The sequence below is a fragment of the Urocampus carinirostris genome, chromosome 17 (assembly GCF_059441175.1).
Source record: "Urocampus carinirostris isolate Australia breed hairy pipefish chromosome 17, RoL_Ucar_1.0, whole genome shotgun sequence".
Lineage (NCBI taxonomy): Eukaryota > Metazoa > Chordata > Actinopteri > Syngnathiformes > Syngnathidae > Urocampus > Urocampus carinirostris.
The window spans coordinates 21,351,162-21,372,022 of NC_142365.1; the positions used below are offsets into that span (position 1 = coordinate 21,351,162).

The following is a 20,861-nucleotide window of genomic DNA, read 5'->3' on the forward strand; positions in this document are numbered from 1 at the left end:
GCAAAAAGTATCAGTATAGAATTCGTATCATTCACCCACCCATAGTTTTTAGTGATAAGAAAGGATTGGACCAGACCAAATACTTTTTACTTATTTCATATCGGGAAAATCTGCTCGTCGCTTGAGCGATTCGAGCTACGAGCAGGAGCCTGGAATTAATTAAGCTCCTAAAAAGATGCACAACTATATTTACTTTGATCGGATTGATACCAAAAAAAACAGTATCGCCGACGTCTTGTTTTAGTGTTCGGGAAAATGTGTCTCAGACCAGGAACGGAGACGGGGCCCAATAGCATTCGTTTGACTCCGTTTTTATTAAGAAAGAGAACAGTGCTTGCATCCACGATCCAATGATCATCGGGCACGGGTAGCAGATAGCAGGACGCGGAAATGGCTCTTCCGTGTAGACCGAGGGTAGTCGTTGGCAGCGAGGAAAACAGGTCGATGGCCGGGGCAGAGGAGAAAAACAGAAACAGGTCCAGAAAAGAGGTCGGCAACAGGTATCAGGCAGGAAACAGGGCAGGATCATGTCGGAGAGTACAAAAGCTTGCCTAGCTGAGAGCATAGGTTCGCAGACGGTCTGACGGGTTCCTTTCGGAAGACAGGAGTTTAAAAAGAGTCCAACAGCCAATCAGGTCCCCGAATCAGTAATCATGACAAAATGTGATTCCCAGGTGATCACTTGCTTTTGGGATGGCGGGAGTGGAAAATTTGCTTGTTACACAAGCATGCAAAAAGAGGTACCACTGTATCAACTTGGATCGGATTGTTAACAAAAATACCATTATCATCCACCCCTAGTTTTTAGTAATCAGGAATATGTGTTTCATAACTCTTCACTTGTATGCTTTCGGGACGACAGGAGAGAAGCAATTCGTTTTCATGATGATTTAATATCGGGGTAGTTCGAGCAATTTGGGCTAGGAGCTGGTCCTGGAACGAATGAAGCTCCTAAGAAGAGGTACCACTGTATTTACTTGGATTGGATTGATACCAAAATCCCCATTATCGCCCACCCTTAGTAGATGTCGTTATAGTGGGTTTGGCTTCCAGTTGTCGAGAACGTCACAAGGCATGCAGGCAATCTCTCCATGCGCGTCCACGTGGAACAGCGGAGCGCGCGTGACAGATCAGCCCCCCGCGGCTTCGTGGGTTTTGCCCCTCTGAGGTGGGCGGTTAGGATACTTTGAGGAAGGGCCAAGCTTTGTTTTATTTTGGGGCGGGGGGCTTAGAGGAAGACAATATTTCTCTCAGACTCGCTGACATCAACCCCCCCTCCCCAAAAACGGGGGGGAATGAAATCCCGAAAGCAGGCGGAGAGACATCATCCGGACCACGCATCAGAACCTCATTAACTCCAAAGACTGGAGGGAGGGGGGGCAACAAAAAGAAAGAAGAAACAGCAAGACAGACGTGCGTCATTTGGAAGTGGTGAGCGTGTTTTTTTGGTTTGGTTTTTGCATGCTTTTTGCTTGTGTTTCCCGGCACACGTGCACGCTTGCGTTTACGCGCAACAACTGCGGCTTATGGCGCGACTGCAGTGTGGTGGTTTAACAGGTTCTCTTACATGCATGCATGCGAATTCTGTGTGTTCCGGGTGGGATTCCATAGCGACGAATTCGAACGTACGTCCTATGCGACACTAAAGAAGGTTCATCCGGGACGTGTGCGTCCTTATTGGGCAATTAAGAGCAGCGAGACGCAACATTGGCGCAAATTCTGAAGCAAATTCTGGAGCTTTGACTCCGGTTTGGATTGCAATGCGGTCAGACGCAATGGTTCCGCAACCAGTGACTGTTGAACAGACGCTAACTTAACCTTGGAACCTGCAGTAAACAACCTCCTACTAACACACGCAAATACGCGCGCACACGCACGCTCCATCCCTACAACCACTTCACACAGAAAAGCACCAAAGACGAGATTTGAATCCAAGACCTGACCTGACTGACTATCAAAATGACCGGATGTGATTTAAATGACCGGATGAGACGCAGATCCATCTAAAACAGAATTATAAGATGCACCCCCTCTTTAAAGAAGCATCATTTATCTCTCAAACCCCCTCCAGTCCCAGATTTTGTGTTTTTTAATGAATGAATGAATGAATGAATGAATGAATGAATGCAAGGCCTTCATTGTCATACAAGTATAACAAAATCGGAGGGAATCTCCATTCAGTGCAAGTAAAACAGATAAAAAAGCTAAACATGTGAAAAAGGGGGAAAAAACGTGTTAAAGGTATTCCCAAGCAGATTTTTTTTCCAATCACGCATAATGTTCCTCTCCACAAATAAGAAAGTATATGTGTGAGGTATTCAACACGCCAGGGATTTGTGAAGTTTGATCTCAAAGTTGACCCATCAGGCTTGTTTTCTGTGGAGCTGTGACGTCAATGATGGAATGCACCACTTTCAAAAAGGCTTCCCATTACCACAACATGAGATACGACCCCCGAAACAGATAGCTATCGTATTGAACAGCGATTGCATACTGCTCATTTCTCCTTGTGGGTAGGTTATTGTGAATTCTTATTGGTGTTTTTCGCCGAGTTTGTCGTGGTTCGAATGATTTGGTCTGGCTGGTTCCCCATTAGCCGAGGGTCTTTTTGTTTACTCTGCTCCCGGTTGGTGCTTGTTAGTTGCCCCACCCTGTGGCATTAGTGTCAATTTTGTAGTGACCCTCGGTTTATTCCCTGCTGAATCTGCATTGATAGCCATAAGCTTTTCATTTTTGGTTCCTGGTCAGCTTGGCGGCTCACCGCGTGCGTCGTTATAAGCTACCCTGTCGTCGGCTTTGCTGTGTCCCTTGGTCTGCTACTCACCGGCTTCGCGTCCGTCGCCGTAGCCATTGCCACTTTTCGTTTTTAGTTCCCGGTTAGCCTGGCGGCTCACTTCGTGTTTTTTGGTCGCCAAGCCTGGCGCTTTTCCGCTTAAGCTGCGGTCACCTTTTGTTGATCATCCCAGTTAGCCCCCCCTGGGCAGCTCTCTGTGTACGTTTTTTGCCTGTTAGCCCCTTTTTGGATGCTTGCCCTCTGTTGTACCATTACTGCATCTACCTGAGACACAACACCAAGACTTTTTTCACAAAAACTACCAACATTTTGCTTAAACACTCGTAACCTCTATGACTAATTAATACGTACAACAATATGCTGATTGGCTTGATATAATGCTGGTGTTTCTCTGATGATGTCACAGTTTAGGATGACAAAGACAAGTTGGCTGTCTTCAAAATGCATGATCTCAGAAAATAATTAGATAATACCAATGGAATATATATAGACTTTATGCAAAAAAACAATTACTGTTTTCTCACATTTTGCATGTTTAAGAATTTGAGAATACCTTTTACAATAATATAGTTACAATAAATACTAAATATGTGCATATCCACAATGGCTGTTGTACAGAACATGCCAATAAACACTGTAGATTGTGGTTGAGAATTGTAACAGCTTTTAAGAAAAAGCTATTTCTCATTCTGTTTGTTCTTGCTCGGATGCACCTAAAGCACCTTTGAGAGGGCATTGGGTCAAAGAGCTGGGCACCTGGATGTAACCTGTCCTTGATGAGATTTTGGGCTCTGCTAAGGCAAAGAATGGAGTAGAAATCCATCGGGGGGGAGAGGCCATGCATTGATGAGCTGGTTTCACTGTCCTCTGCAGCCTCCCTCTGTCTACCTTATTTCAGCTCCCGTACCAGATGAAACGCAGTAGCCCAGCATACTCTCAATGGATGAGTGCTAGAAGGCCAGCGGCAACTTCCTTTTTTAGGTTGTTCCTCCTGACGACTCTCAGGATGTGTAGATGCTGCTGGACCTTCTTTATGATGGCTCTGGATTTTGCTGTCCAGGAATGATCATCGCAGATCAGGACCCCTAGGAACTTGAATCTGTGGACCCATTCCGCACACTCACTGTTGATGTAGTGTGCCTTTCATATGCTTAAGAACCCCAACATCCCGACCAATCCCAATGTGCCCCCACTTCCTTTTATCAAGCTATCCTCTCTCAAGTTAGCACACTTTGGAATTTGGGATTGAGATTATATTATCTGCATTATTCATTATCTGCACCGCTTATCCTCTGTAGGGTTGCGGGGGTTCCGGAGCCCATCCAAGCTATATTCGGGCAGTGGGCAGGGGACACCCTGAACTGGTTGCCAGCCAGTCGCAGGGCACACAGAGACAGAAAACTCACTTGCTCATTCATACCTAGGGACAATTTGAACCAGCCATTTAACCTGACATGCATGTTTTTGGAATGTGGGAGGAAACCGCCACAGGGAAAACATGCAAACTCCACACGGGGAGGTTGCGGTAGCTAGAGTTGAACACTGAACTTCTGCACCATGGGCCTGCACGCTAACCACCCAGTCCCTGAAGCGCCAGATTATTTATTAGATTTTGGAAATTTTGAATCTTATTTTATTAATGCCGACAAAATAATAATTTTCCACCTCAAAAAGGTTGCCGTTTGTTGAGTACATTATCTTCTGATGGTCAGCAAGGCAACCCCAATACTCTTCTGCATCAGTTGAGGAGAGAAGATTGCCATTCTTATCATGTTAGACAAGTGTGTCATTGTTGTGACAAATATTTGAAAGAAAAGGGGATTCACTCGCTAATAGCATTTAAAGGTGTCTCAACAAGTTGAAAATTCAATATTTTCTCTATTAAGTACGTGTTAACAATGCCCAACTGAGTTCAAAGAGCCTTTACAAATTAAACCAGCTCACTGCTATCTACTTTTATCTTACTTTTAGCAACGCTCTTTGGGAAGTACAACACATTAGCTATGGTGGAAAGAGTTTTCTGGGGGTTGCAATGATGACAAGAGCCACAAGATGGCATCAGTGAGTACAAAAGTTCAGTATTCCGTACAGCATCTTTAAAATACGCAACAATTTCAGCAAATGTGGTGAAATGTTATTTTCTCCCAATATGGTTCTGTCAGGAAAAAATAAACCCTCGAACTCTGCGTATGTACTTGAATGCAACATGGAGGGGGGAAAACCCACTGGATTTGTTGACAGGATTAACTCTGCTATATTGTTCCTGGAGGCATGATGCAGTGAAACTGCAGTCTCTCCAATGATTAGAAGATAAACGTCTCCAAGAGAGTTGAGGAACAGCATCATCTTCGCAGAGCATGAATAAATGTTTTACAAAAAGCTCATCAGGAGAAGGCAACTTCAGGGCAGAAGGGTCCAGCTAACGCATAACTAATATGTGACTGATGCCAGCTGACAAGAGAGGATCACAAGAGCCCCCCAAGTGGACGGAATGTTCTCCGAGATCACGTCAAACGTGGCCAAAGAGGCTTTCGAAGTCCATCGGGGGCCACGGCTCCAACGGGGCCAGAAACGACAAGAAAATCCTACAAAATCTGAATTACATTGAGAAATTGGAAAAACCTTGAGACAGAGGTAAGATAGAAATCCGGCCCGACTCGACCCTGGTCTGCAGGTATTAAAGCCCGACCTAGCCCAAGCCAGACCAATTAACTTGATTTGCAGGGATGAGGCTGAAACAAACCCCGAATTTCATATCTCATTTGTGAGGACTCTGGTGGATGAGAGGTGATTCATCATAATAAATAAAGCCTGCCTTTTGTAATGAAATCAAATCTAAACAAAACTATATAAACATTCAGATTTTTATACTTATATGTCCGCAAAGGTTACATTTACTGACAATTTTCACTCTTTGAAAGATTTTGTAAGAGCTGACAGGAAAAATTTTAGACCAGCCATCATTTTGACGGGTTGAATAGATAGATAGAAAGAGATAGAAAGAGAGAGATAGAGAGAGAGAAAGAGAGATATATAGAGAGAGATATAGAGAGATATAGAGAGAGAGATATAGAGAGAGAGATATAGATATATATATATATATATAGAGAGAGAGAGAGAGAGAGAGATAGAGAGATAAAGAGAAATATAGAGAGATATAGAGAGATGGAGAGATGGAGAGATATAGAGAGATGGAGAGATAGAGAGATGGAGAGATAGAGAGATAAATATCTTTCCATTCATCTTGCAATTCTTATCTGTTTTAATCATGAATGAGCCACAAAGGTTTAGTTCACAGAACTATCGGACCTTTTAGTAACGATATATTGATCCACTACATTTGCCAGGTATCTGATTCCCTTACTACTTCTACTTATTTATGTAAGTTTAAATGATCTTTTTGGGCTGATATTCTCACGATGAACGTGCTCACCTCAACTTCAGCAATTATCTTCAACAAAAGTATTATTAGCAGCAAAAGAATCAACGAGTATTGATCGATAAGCCGTTGCTGGGTGTCTCCGCTGTATTTGCTCCCTAACTTGTCTTCGACTGGATTTTGAAGAAACAACAAAAAAACCTAATCATCCCCCCCAAAAAAAACCATTACGGCGATTCACCCACGTCAGAAGCTCTCCTGGTTCTTGCTGCAGATGTCTTTTATTTGTTTATCACAATCACTGGCGCTTGTTTTAAGTGAAAACGAAGGGTGGGGTAGAGGTGGTAAGGCTCGGGGGCTGGGTATGCAAAAGTATGGGAACTCTTGCTGCCACTAACGACTATTTCAATAGATGATTAGTCAATTATGTGGAAAGTGTTAATAAACATGAGAAGATAGGTACAATGAAAAACACATCTTTATTTGAACATACCAAAAATTCATACGAAAATGAATCTGCCCAATCTAAAACCTATTAGACACAGTGCTTGGTCAGTAGAGACATACAACCATGGATAAACCTTAAACTCAAGTAAGATTTTTTTTATCCATGTTAACCAAGAAAAGGCTAAATAACAGCAGTAGAACAGTAAAGCAATAGTATGAGCATTTTGTGAAAGAAATTCAGTGGTCATCAAGTCTGTAACTAAAGTACCGATTTCTCCACAGTTTGAAATCAAACAGCTTTAACAACTGGCGTTTGTTCTTCAGACTAATTTCAAATACGTGTGTCTAGTACAGTCTGGCATAATGCTCAAGCTCTTTTTTATTGCAAAATATATGCGTATAAAATGTACAATGCATATCATCAAAATTGTATTTACTTAGTTACTTGAATCCTATAAAGGCGAGTGAGACTTTGTTTCGTTCAACTGTACCACTGTCTCGGTTGCCATGGCGCCCAATTGGCCCCGCCCGTGTGGCGCCAGCTGCGGCTCGTTGACAGATTGGCTTCCCTCCTATTTAAGCTCAGTGCTCTCACTCACCCTTCGTCAGTCCGTCAACAAACCTCTGCACCCGCAAGATGTGGGTTTTGACTCTGTCTTGTTTTCTGTTTGTATTTCCTGTCCGGTATTGTTCCCATCTATTTTGTCCTGTTTGATATCAATATCCAGTTTTGATATCAATCCTGTCCGTCCCGTCCTGTCCAGTATTGACTCCATCTGTCCGATATCTGCTCGTGCAATTGGTATCGATCTCGTCGGCCTCTGGCTTCCTGTCATTGCACGCCAGACTGCTGCCTTACGTCTTCTGCCCAACGATTCACTGGCGTTTGGGTTAACGTGCATGACTGCCCCATTTCCTGCAAAATAAAAGCTTGTGTGAGAAACGTCACGCATTTGGGTTCTTCTCCTGTCCTTGACGACCACTGTTCTCTTTAAATGTTCGTGCATCACCGAGCTACTGCCATGATACGCAAGGTCTACTTTGCAAGGAATCTTTCGATTCAACAAATTCAGGTGAAAATTCTGTAGTACTTTAGAAGTTTTGGTACGCGTACTTAATGTCGACGCTGCCATTTCTGTAGGTTTATGTTACCGCTTGAGACAGAACTATATTTTGGTATGAGCGAGCCTCAGCACAAATTAGATATTTACTTAGCGATGCTCCTCTGTTTGAATATTGTGTCTAGCGGCACTCGTCGACAATGGCATTTATTGTCAATTTCTATTATCAATTTTTGTCGACATGGTTTAGTAATCATCCCAGTGGAAAAAAATAAAACAGATCCGTTCTCCCTTTGCCAATTTTTGATAAGAAGAGGCTGCAGAAAAGGCAACTGATTTCCCCGCATCATAAACAGCAGAGATTTCCTAAAACCTTTCGGGTTACGAGTTCAAACTGTAGCCCCAAGCCGCATATCTGGGAAGCTTCGCTGCTAAAGCTAAACTACCTTAGGATCTGCAAAAACTCAGATTTCATAACCATAAGGATGTGGTGGATGGATTGCAAATGTTGCCTGAGATTTGGACCTGTGAGTAGGGTTGATTTCGTTTTTCCGGTCTCAGATTTTCAGTAAACTGTAAGAAAGTGACGTGCAGTGAGGTTTGTGTCCAGTGAGTCACAGTCAGATTTACAAATGAATCATCCTACTATATTCGTGTATGATGTGCAATAGTCTTTTGTGATGTCTTTGTCATATTATGGGCGCACCATACTATAAGCAACATGGAATTAAAACTACAGTAAGGGCTAGGGTTGCCAAAAATAAAGAAATGATAAAGTACTGTTTTTGTGCATTTATTGATCAGTCAGAAGAGATCTGATCACAATTGCATATTGGATACAATGGGAATGAAAGCCGTATCGCTGTGGGGAGCGAGCTGGATCCGATCCACTAGACTACCATGGATACAGAAGACACATGAAAAGATATGCACTTTTATATCGGTATTGCTTTTTTTAGCCATGCTACCAAATTGCTGATGTTATACTAGTTTCGTGGACACAAAGGGACATTGGGGCTAAAAGTGGCACCAAAACCATTGTTTTTTAGTAACATTATTTTAAACTTTTTGTTCGTAATAGTTTTTAAAATTTTGGTTTAGTTGGATTACAAAACTCGACAGGCAACATGTGGCCCGCGGGCCATCGTTTTCCCGAGCGAAACTAATGTTCCAGTTCACTTTTTTTGCCGCAAAGCAACAGCCGGAACGCGCCCAAAATTGTGTTCTTGGTGGATTTTGACTAGGGGTGAGTGGATCGGTCCAAATATCAGTATTATCTGGGGCGCTCGGGGCGGCAGTAGCTCAGGAGGTAGAGCGCTCGTCTTGGGATCAAGGAATCCCAGTTCGAATCCCGGCTTGTCCGTGTTACATGTCGAAGTGTCCTTGGGTAAGACACTGAACCCCTAATACCCCGAATAAGCAGGTTAGCGTCTTACATGGCTGCAATACAAGGCCGCTATTGGGAAATGTGAAGCACACTGTAAAGCGCTTTGGGAAGTCATCGACTTGAAAAGCGCTATATAAATGCAGATCATTTCATTTCTGTTTATAGCAAGTACTTGGATCAGATGTTTATTATTGTCCTTGAAGTGAACTCTACTCCTTCACCAATTTCCTCCAAGCGCCGCTTCTCTTTGAAGATAGCGCAGCCCTTCTCTCTCACCTAGCGCCCTTAGGAATTAGAAAATTTATGCCTGAGTGTGTAACTGACAGGCATACTTATCTCTAGCTTGTGTGCTGCTGCATCCTACCTGTCAGGGAGAAGAGAAGGCCAAAACTATGTGCCCACCCCTACCTAGGGTTCCTACAGCTAAAGCAAGTTAAATTCAAGGCGTTTTAAGACTTTGTTTTCATGCCTTTTGAAATCGTCAAATCATCGAGTTATTAAAAAAAAGACATATGACAAATGTTACTAAATCCTTTTGATTCAAACAAATATAAAACTTAATAATGTGTTCATATTTTTAAGACTTTCAGTAATTGGATCTAAGACATTCTAATGTCAATTATGGTTTTTAGTTTTAGAATAATGAATTCAAAGACTTTTCAAGTATACCTACCTAACAAAAACTAAGAATTGCAAACAGGAACCGCAGTGGGGATTTTTTTCATCTTAAAATAGGACAACACGTGTAATTTGTGTAGTAAAGTGGGCTGCTACTTTGGCAACACCGAAAACATACATGGACACATGAATGAACGCACCCTTCAGAATGAACTGCAACCAAAAATCCATTATCGACATGGTAACAGAGCCAATGAGATACAATTGACACTATATTTGCATTACAGAGACACCTCGCCACTTAGCACTTCGGTTATCGCGGGTTCACTACTATGAAGATTTTCATCTTGAATCGTGTTCTGCATTCTGATTGGCTAAACAGAGGAAGATGCTTTCTATCGCCAACAAAGTTTGGCTTCTATACCAATTAAACCTGCTTAGAAGCCACATGCCATATGCTCCCCAGTGCCTCCCTGGCACATTTTCAAAGATATTTAATTTCTGTAGGAAAGAACCGGAAGGTAAATGCAGTTTTCCCTATCGGCCACATGACGGTAAAGTATTTGTGTTCCGAAACAGTTCTAATATAAATATTTCTATTTATTGTTTTTACTGTTATACCATATTACATAGCGCTATACAAATAACCATGACTTGACTTGTTAAGGTATGCGATATAGTTATTTATTTATTTTTAAAAAAGAAACATTTCGAGTGCCTAAAATCTTTGTGCTGTGTTTATTGTAATCATAAACTTGTGACATTTCCAAGCAAAAAATCTCAGTATCGGATCGGTATCGATCAATAATACCATGTACAGTAATCGATCGGTTTTTTTGCAGGAGTTGCGTTCCAAATACGCCCCTATTAGTTAAAATCTGCAAAGTAGCAATCATTATTTGAGTATCTTTTGATTTATTTAATGATTTATTTCTCAATAACAAACCCAATTTACAGACCGAAGTATTTATGTCACAAATAAAAGTACTAGATAAAGTGTTATCTTTTCTTTACCAATAATTTATTTTTTGTCAAATTATAATTTTAAAAAGATCTTGCTGTTTAATTGCAAAACTGTATGGATTAAGGCCCCCAACCACTTTACTTCACATGATATTTTGCCCCATCATGTGGATTTTATGGACATTTGCATTTACCTTCCAGTTCTGCCCTACAGGAACCATTTTTTCCATTATCATTGATTTTTTAAATAGTGCCAGAGAGCCAAGCAAGTTTAGCGGGTGGTGAGGTTCAACTCTGTTGGCGATAGAAAGCCAATCACAATGCAGAACACAACGCACGATGAAATTCTGCAAAAATCGCCAAACCACAATAAGTAAAGCGCACGACACCAAGGGATGCCCAGTATCGCCCACCCCTAATTCGGACCCCCGAGCGCTAACGGTTAGTAACAACATTTTGCCTTCAAGCTAACTCAGCAGCAATGACACATCAGATCTTGCCATTTCTGCTTTCTGAATGGACTTTAATAAAAATATCGCCTCCGGATTTTGAAGCGGGTCGGCCCTCGTTACACGAGGAGCGATTTAAAAGCTTTCATTTCTCTCGGGGGAAGAATTAAGTAGCGATAAATCTATACATATATAGGGAGTCGCTTGTTTTGCTAGCGGAGGCAATTTTGTTGTCTCAAGTCTTTGTAATAACCATCACTTTGATCATTTGCATGTTTTGCTTTATGGAACAGAACGCATATGTAGCGTTGTGATATATTTATGCACCTATTATGCAGAACAGTTGTACGCTTTGGTAGAAGCAATAAAGGAAGATTCAATAATTATTAAACTACACGTGGGAACACGCAAAGTAGCCTCTAGAATAGCAGCAGTGATTGGTTATTGTGATTTCTCATGCTACAAAAATATTAAAATGCACATTCATATGATTGTGTTTTTTTTTTGTTTTTGCCTATTACTTAAATCAATATTTTTTGATGATTAAAGTTTTTTGCCACAGCGAGGTACTAAATAATACACAGTGTCTCTTTAAAAAGATCTACTCATTTTTGCTTATTTTATGTACAGTATGTACACTATCTGTTATTGGTATCGTTTTGGAAAAGAGTTATCATTCTTGATGGGAAAATATGGAGAACCAATTCTGCCATATGTAGAAATACATGTGTAGATTACCTCAGTAGATCTGTTTAAATCTAGGCCTAAAACACATTTATAATTTATAGCTTATGAATGACCTACATATCATGTAGACTATATCTGTGTATTATTTGTTATTGCAGCCTGGTCATCCTGGAAGGGGTATGACCTCATGTGTGGTCCCTTCCCAAGGTATCTTCATTTATCTCATGTTGAGGTTTTGAGTTTTCCCTTGCCCTCATGTAGGTTTTAGATCAGGGGGTGGTGTAATAGTAGTCTGTGTTCTGTGCATCCCTTTGAGGCTCCTTGTGATAAAGGGCGTCACAAATAAAGATGACTTGACTTCACTTGACTAGATGAATAGATAAATACTTACAAGTATAAGCCGTCTAGAAATGAACACATAAATGCATCACTTAATTCTCAAATATTGTCAAATACCAGAACAGGAAGCAGAACCCACACGCCTAACGTTACTCACAGTTTATTGGGGAGAAGAGGAATGAGCGAGCACTCGATCCGGGGATCGTTGGTCGCAGAAGTAGATTGCTCGGAATGAGGAAGTGGTCAAAATCAAACAGATCGGTGCGGGCACGAAACAGGAGGAAAACACAGGCAAAAACGGAGATTGACTGGGCTTGCCAAAACAAGAGCAAAAACACAGAAAAAAAGGAGATTCACACCGTTTGACGTATCACAACAGAGTTTAGCAGGAGTTTCGCAGACACTCCGACACCGGGCGACTCACAAGACAGTGTTTAAGTAGTCAGGGAGCAATCTGTCAACGCTGGTGTCCCTGGACGGGGCCAATTGGGCAACCGTGACAGAACCTGGCACCACACGGCGGGGACCAATTGGGCGCCATGGCAACCGTGACAAATATATGATATAAATGCAATGTATTCATATTTTTAAACCATTTGTCATTTTTTTCTATCTTGTATTGATTTAGGAACTTATTTATTGTTTGTACTTTGAGTTGCATTTTCTGTGTAGCTCGAACTTTAGGCAACTGGGTTTTATTGTTATTTGATATAATTGCCTTTTAATCACACCAATGCATACCTAGTAACCATTGGGATACACTTTGGTTTCATTGTGTTGATGTAATGATGGTCTAGGCCGATTTAGAGGGTCCAGGCAGGAGCCTGTGGTGCGGAATTCTCAAGGCCTGGTTAGGACCAGGACCATTGGTTGCCGCTAAATGCAGCTTTGGTTTGGTTCCTGGCGGGTCCCGTGGGGCATTTTAGCAAGCATAGGTTAGCTTATCTGCACTAATTTTGGCCCCAACAGGGAAGGATATTGCAGGTTGACCTGTTTCTTGGTTTCTGGCCGAATGAAACTGTCCTGGCCGCAGGCTCAAACAGAACTTTCTTCCTGGCTGGATCCGAACTGTGTTGCTCTTTAGCTGGATCAAAATTCTGGTCCCTGGCTAAACATGACTGGCTTCACTGCAGGCTCAATCAGAACCCTGTTAGCTCGCTTGCTGGACCAGGACTGCCTTAGTCGCTGGCTGAAACAGAACTTGCTTGCTGTCTAAACACGATTGCTTTGGTCACTGGCTGGATCAGAACTTGCGGGACCGCTTGCTCAATTAGAACAGAGCTCCATAAAGCCGAGCAGTCACGCTCACACCTTTTTCGCTGGCCTCCTGAGGGGGCCATAACATCGGACAAACCTTTACACCCAGTTGCCACCAGACAATTCAATCACTTTAAATAACTGGATTAAAGTTATAAAAGGGTTTGTTGCACATGTTCTTACATAATTTCATAATTTTTTGACATTGCAAACAGGTAATATTTCAATTGTCACATACCAGAAGCGGAGACAGGCCCCAGTAGCGTTCGTTTTCTGAGTTTTATTAATAAAGAGAGAAAGCAGTGCTTGCGTCCACGATCCGATGATCGACGGACAAGGGTAGCAGGTGGCTGGAAACACGGAAGTGGCACTTCCGTGTCGAGCGAGGATGGTCAAAGATTGGCAGGTAATACAAGTCCATAGCCGGGACGGAACAGCAAGGGCGGTGTCAAGTTCATAAACAAGGTCGGCAACAGGTGTCAGGCAGGTAGCGGGGCAAAACAGGTCGGAGATCGGGAAGACAGAATGGGGCCGAGTCAGGTCCGAAAACCGGTTGGCAACGGGTATCAGGCAGAGAAAAACAGGGCAGGAACAGAGTCTGATCGTAAGAGTTTGCCGAGCTTGGAGCAACGGTTAGGTTAAGTAGTTAATGTCTGTGTGCCCCTTTCCCCGCCCCTTGCAAAGCAGAATGCTTACCAAAGTTGATGTACTCCATACGTGTATCTTAACTTTTTGTTGATTACGCTTCCAATAACTTGTAGACGTAATTTCATGATTGCAATCTTTGTTTTGACAGTAATGGAGGTCCAATCAGACATTTAATTACCGCACCTGTGAGCACCCGTCGTTCGGGAATAAGTACGAAAAAAAAACAGCCAAAAGGAATATGAGATCAGGCGTCGGTTAAAGATTTTCCACGTTTTTAATCGCGTAAACGCTATTGAACTCGTTTTTGCGGATAAACATCACGTTGCCAAATATCTAATTTCCTTGAAGCTTTTTTTATCAAATAGTTCCAAAAGTAATTCCCCGGCCTATCAAACCCCGAGGACCGAATCCTGTTGTTCACACGTTGATTTTCTTATGCAAATGATTGCAATGATTTTGCATGTAATTTAAAGTGCACGCGGGATTGAGTACAAGAATAATCCGCCCCTTATTTTTTTCCAGGGCAATTTTCCAACTAAAAGTGTATTATTATTTTTAATCACAGCCTGTCGGAAGACCGCAGGCCTTTAAATTGTCCGCGTTTGGCCGCAGTCACACTGTTTACAGCCTACATTGCGCAGCGGCGGGCAAATAGACGAGAGCTTTACTTTACGTCATCGTTGCATGTTTGATTCTGGTAATGTAGACGGGAACGGATTACGACAACAACGGAAAAAGAATAGGAAAGCTAAAAATAGAATAATTGACATATTTGGGACTATTGCGCTATTGTGATACGCCACTTTTTTATCAGACTGAGACAGAAAGCCATATTTCCTATTATTATAAGAACAAGAAAAGTATATTTACTTTTTGGAGGTTGGGTTGATTGAACTATAGTAGATACTCAAAATAAGGAGAGAAAACATCAATGGATTTTGAACTTGCAAGAAGAACAGGGAGAGAAGCCCTCAGGTAAGAAAGTCCAACCAGGTCTAGAAGCCTGAGTGTACAATAGTGGAATAGAAATATGATTGGCTAATATCGACAGTAATATCAAAGCAACAATCAATTGCCGGCTCGGTGGACTCAGAGTTTTGCGCCTGCCCCGGGACTGGGATGTCACAAGTTCTGAGGTGATGAGATGGAACCTTCCTGTGTGGAGTTTGCATGTTCTCCCTGGTCTTGTGTGGGTTTCCTCCAGGCACTCCGGTTTCCTCCTACATCCCAAAAACATGCATGTCAGGTTAATTGGCCGGTCCAAATTGTCCCTAGGTGTGAATGAGTGAATGGTTGTCTTGTCTCTGTGTGCCCTGCAACTGGCTGGCAACCAGTTCAGTTTGTCCCCTGCCCACTGCCCAAAGTCAGCTGGCATGGGCTCCACGACCCCCGCAACCCTACTGAGGATAAGCGGTGCAGATAATGGATGGATGGATGCACGGTAGATAAGGACCATTTGTCCACCAAGGCAGTGTTAAAACTTTACTCTTTAAGTGTGAAATTAACAATTTTTGAGGAAATTAAACTTTGTTAAATTAAGTCCTAAAGAGAAAACTTTTAACACTACCTCAGTGAACATATGGTTCTTATCTACAGAGTGTTAAAATTTGACCTTTTAGATGTAAATTAACACTATTCCTGAGTACCTTAGATTAAAAGTGCTAAATTAACACATAATAAGTAACATTTTAGCACTATTTAATAAGCATATGCTCCTTATTTACAGAGTGTAAAAAGTTTACTCTTTAAGTCACATGTGTCAAACTCACGGCCCGCGGGCCATATCCGGCCCGGCGTACAATTATATCCGGCCCGTGAAATCTATGAAACCCTGATAACTTTCAAATTATACTCGGATACTGAAACCACAATGGTTGAGAAAATTATGTTAACTGACATTGCCGGTAAACCCGTGTGTCTTATTTGTGGAGATTTTGTGGCCCTAATTGAGAAATTTAATTTAAAACGGCACTACAAGACAAAACTTCGGAGTAAGCTGAAAAACCTTGAATCCAGAGAAAAGATACAGAAAGTTGAAGAGTTAAAGAAGAATATAAAAATGTTTTTCACTAAAACGAATTACCAAAGTGTAAAGCACAAATCTTACTGATATTTTCTGTTTTTTCATATTTTCATTTTTATAGTTTTGACAGGAGATATTTTCATGGAGAGCAACGATTTTAAATTCATTTAATGTTTAAGTTTGTTTATTCTGAAATAATATTCCTGACTGTTTTAAATTCATATTTATTTTTTTATTTTTTTAAACAGGAAAGTGTATTCAATAAATATTTATCCTGTTCGGCCCGCGGCCAAAGTTGTGGTTTGAGTTCTGGCCCTCTGTATAATTGAGTTTGACACCCCTGCTTTAAGTGTTGAATTAACACTATTAGGACCATTCTCTCAGCGCCGTAGTGTTGAAAGTTTACTCTTGAGGTGTAAGATTAACATTATTACAGTACCTTAAATTAATCGCTTGAAAGTAACATGTAAAATTACCTCAGTATTAAATTAACACTGGTAATTTTACTGTCTTTGCATTACACAGCAGCAGTTTTGACACGCAAGAAGTTCTCAACATTTTTATATGCATTTGTAGTCAATGCTTAATGGTGAATAATAAATTTGGAAAATTGTGTTTTAGAATGAGTTGTGCAGCAGCAGGGTTCACCAACATGGTCCCAGCTGGGAAACTGTGCCGCCGTCCAAACACCTGGGTATCCTAGTAGACCAATTCCAAAATTAGCTCACTAATGATAGGTCTTTGTGATTTTCTAGGAACTTTCAACCTCACTCCTAATAATAACGACTTTGTATTTACATAGTAACAACATAATATTAACATTGTTACGCCCCTGCAATGTCATTTTGTAAGACACCTGGTGGTGGAAATTGGGTTTGCAAATGTCTTGTGTTTTATTTTGACCCAGCTCTCTTGCCATAGCCAGATTAGAGTGTGTTTTTCAAAAGCAGGACAACTCGTTATTACTGTACATGGCAAACAATACTTACAGCAGGCTGTTTCTAAACCTGTAAGGTTATTTAAATGAAACAGGCATATGAGTACGTAAACATTATGTTCATTTCGAGTTTGAGACCGTTTTTTGTATTTGTGGTTATTGTTTTAAGCTAATTTCTGACGGCACTTTGTTGATTTGGATGCTAAACAGGTCACATTATTGACTTCCAATTTGTTTTTACAGTGATGAGTTTATTCTGTTTTTGATATGAGACAAATGCAAAGGAGATTTTATTGGATGCCAGTTCGATAATGTAACCATTACACTGCACTTAACTGTTTTGGTTATTTTGACTATTACATCATTGTCACTATCGGCCAATCATGTTGCTGTTATTTGATATCCGCACCCTTTAGGGCGGATCTGCTTTTGTAACCTAGGATATATTTTAAAAAGGAAAGAGATCAGGGGTTGACTTTTAAAACAAGTTGGAATTTCTTATTTGATGCTTGGGCTCCCTCCCCTGTTCTCCTTGCAACATCAAAGTTGATTGATGTCTTCTCTCCTTATTTTGGGGGTCTGCTATATGTTAAACCTATTATTCAGCTACTTACATGTTTATGTTGTATGTAGAGGATTCGTATGAGTGCTTGAAATCTTTGAAAAGGCTTAACGTGATAATGCTTGTAAATTCTCAAAATGATTGCCATGTTTCACAACAAGTGCGCTTAAAAAGAATGCTTCTTCTTTCCTTCTTCTTTCTTTGTGATTAATAGCTGCTCGCGTTATCTTTGTATGCTGTTGTCCTATGATGCATCAGCGCCCCATACAGGCCGCACACAGTTGAATGCTACACTAAACAGGGCACTATGAAATGTGTATTAGTGCAAGGATTACGTATCAAGTATTCAATTATGAACATTTATTATGCGCCATGCAAAAAAAATTAAGTAGCATTTCCCAGTGGTAAATAGTAATAAGAAGCACCTCCTGCAACTGAAAATGTAAGCTACTCAAGGTCTAAAAAATAATAAGTCTTGATAAATGCACAAGCAAGATTAAAAATCACCTATGTACACAGAACGCACAGAATACATGAGTCAGACCAGATTTCCTCTTTAATGGTACTGGAGAAAATTGGTTTTTAAAGTCCTTAAAAAGTGCTTGACGGTATAGTTCTTTTGTAAAAATGTCCCAAAATACAGTAGTTTAAACGAGAAGGAACTTAATGTATCTAGGGGAGTCCGCGATGTGTGCCCACTCTTACCGCTCACCCAATCAAATAACTCTGGGTGCTTGCCTAGCAGTTTCGAGCATTTACAGTTTGTCCTGTGGTTTTTTTTTTTTTATCATAAGGTGTCTCAACAGTAATACATATTGTTTAATGAGTTTCCTGAAAGACGTACAAACATAACAGTCAGTTTGTGTAAGACCGTGGCTGTAATTTGCAGTTGAAATGTGCCCTATATATCCTGGACCAAACCAAGTATGCAATGAGTGGCGTCGTGTTTGCATATGCTGCAAATGAATGGTGCAGAAAAAATTAGCATAGCCTTTATCTTCGAGCCAAATCTACTCATGAAAAGACCCATATCTGACTCGCGAGCCATACGTTCCCGGCCCCTGTGCAAAAGCAGAATAAACATGTTAAATGTTCTTTTTTCAGAAATGTACATCAAACTGGTAGCCCTTTGCATTTCCAATCTAGGAAGCAGAACGCAGCAAGCCGTTTCATGCCGTTGTCTGCCAAAGTCTTTGGCGGCATCCGCCATTGAGTTTTCCCGCAGCCATCATCAGTCACGCTCACTCGATTGCTCGGCGGCCTCCAACACCTGGCCCTATGCACGCTACACGAGGAGCTAGCAGCCGCGGCCCGATTCCCCATACGTGCCGCCGCCATCAGTCATACTAAGTGGGAGGCGGCTGGCCGCACACACGAACAAAATCGAATGTACCGTAAATTCCAGTCTACAGCGCGTACCGGATTAATAGCAGCATGCGCAAATTTGAGAACAAAACTCAGTTTTGTCTTTGAGCCATGACAGATTAAAAGGTATTCCCAAATTCTTAAACATGGAAAGTGTGAGTTTTTTTGCATGAAATCTATATTCATTTCATAATTTTATTCAAATTATTTCTTAGATAATGTATTTTGAAGACAGCATGTCTTGTGTTTGTAATTCTGAATTGTAACGTCATGAGAAGAACACCAGCACTTTAGCATGCCAGTTGTCATATGGTTTTACGCGTTCTTTAATCAATGAGGTTAAAAGTGACTGTTTTAAGCAAAGTTTTGGTTGTTTTTGTGGAGAATGCCTTGGCGTTGCGTTGCAAATCGATGCAGTAATGGTACAACAAAGGGCGAGCAGCCAAAAAATGGGCGAACTGGCAAAAAAACATGTGGAGAGAAGCCAACAAGGGCAGCCTTGGAGAAAAAACATGATGCTGGCTGACCAAAAAACAAGCAGTAAGCAGCCAGGCTAACCAGGGACCAACAACGGAAAGAGGCAACGGCTATGGCGACAAACACATAACCAGCCGAGAATAAAAAAAATCAGAGAAACTGCAAAACCGCTACCAACGCCAGGCTAGCCGGTCAAAAAACACCTGGTGAACAGTCCGGCTAACCGGGAACCTACAACAAAAAGTTGCAACAGCTACGGCCATCAACGTAAAGCCGGCTGGGAATAAACCAAGGGTCACATCTCAACCAGCGCTAACACCAGGCTAGCCGGCCAAACAACCCATAGTGTGCAGCCGACAAGCGCCAACCTGGAGCAGATAAAACAGGAAAGCCCTCGACAGCCCCACTGCTAACAAGATGCTAGCCGGACAAAATTATACCAACAGCGACATGTGGCGAAAAACACAATCGAAAAGCCACAATCGCCTACCTCCAAACAGAAATAAGTGATATGCAATTGATGTTTACTAGAGTTGCTGTCTGTTTTGGAGCTGGTCTCACATGTTGTGTTAATGGGATTCACCATTTTGAAAGTGTGTTCCTTCGATGACGTCACAGTTCTACAGCAAACAAACTAAATAAACTTTGAGACTAAATTTCTCAAGTCCACCCAAGCTTTTTGCATTATTATGGAGAGGAATACTAAGTGTTCTGTGCGTAATTGAAAAAAATAGTCTTTGGATTGCATTGTTTGAGGGGTCCTTAAAAAAGATGAACTTGAATTTTGTCAATGTCCAACTGAGTTCAAAGAGCAATTGTCCTTTTTTCATCGAGACTATCTGCTTTTATCTAACTTTTTGGAAAGCTATTTGGTATGGAGGAATAGGGGGAGTGGTGGAGTTACGTCATGCTCGTACCCACTATGCATTGTTTGGCCGACCATTTTCCTCTGTGCTGTATAAAAATCAGTGGCCTGTAGTCCGGGATTTACGGTAAATGTGATTACGTTCGTGTTTTATTTGTTTTTGTTTTCCTGTTTTCTCCAGCGCTACTTTCAACTGGAGGCCAGAGCACCATCAGTAATATTCCATATAACATGAAAAATCGTGCAGGTAAACTCGCCAAAATTGCTTTTCGGAGGGTTATTGAGTGACAGGTCAGATAAAACCCCGGGATGCTGTATCATCAATTTCAAGTGTGCAGGAATATAAATGAAATGTCACATACATGCTAGCGATTGCTGGGTGATGTCGGATAGCATTGAATAGATTTATGGTCGGAATTATTCTGTCGCTTTGGTCAGAACCGAATGTCTTTGGTCCAGCCGTTAATGTAGAAATTTGTGCCTGTGCTCTTTAGCTGCCATATGCATTAGTAATGTCCATAATGTCTTTTTATTGACTGCACCTCACTTGGCCCCTGAATTCCTTAACTAGAGGGATCAATATGATCTCATCAAGTTGTGCTA

General features: G+C 41.4%; 1 protein-coding gene across 2 annotated transcripts in view; it reads left to right on the forward strand.

The window, feature by feature from the left end:
• The first annotated feature begins 1,070 nt into the window (after positions 1–1,070).
• gabra3 (gamma-aminobutyric acid type A receptor subunit alpha3) overlaps positions 1,071–20,861 on the forward strand; it is a 160,193-nt gene continuing 140,402 nt past the window's right edge. For both annotated transcript variants that reach the window (XM_088320438.1, XM_088320439.1), the window contains exon 1: positions 1,071–1,431. The gene's annotated coding sequence lies outside the window, so the exon portion shown is untranslated. The remainder of the gene's footprint in view (positions 1,432–20,861) is intronic.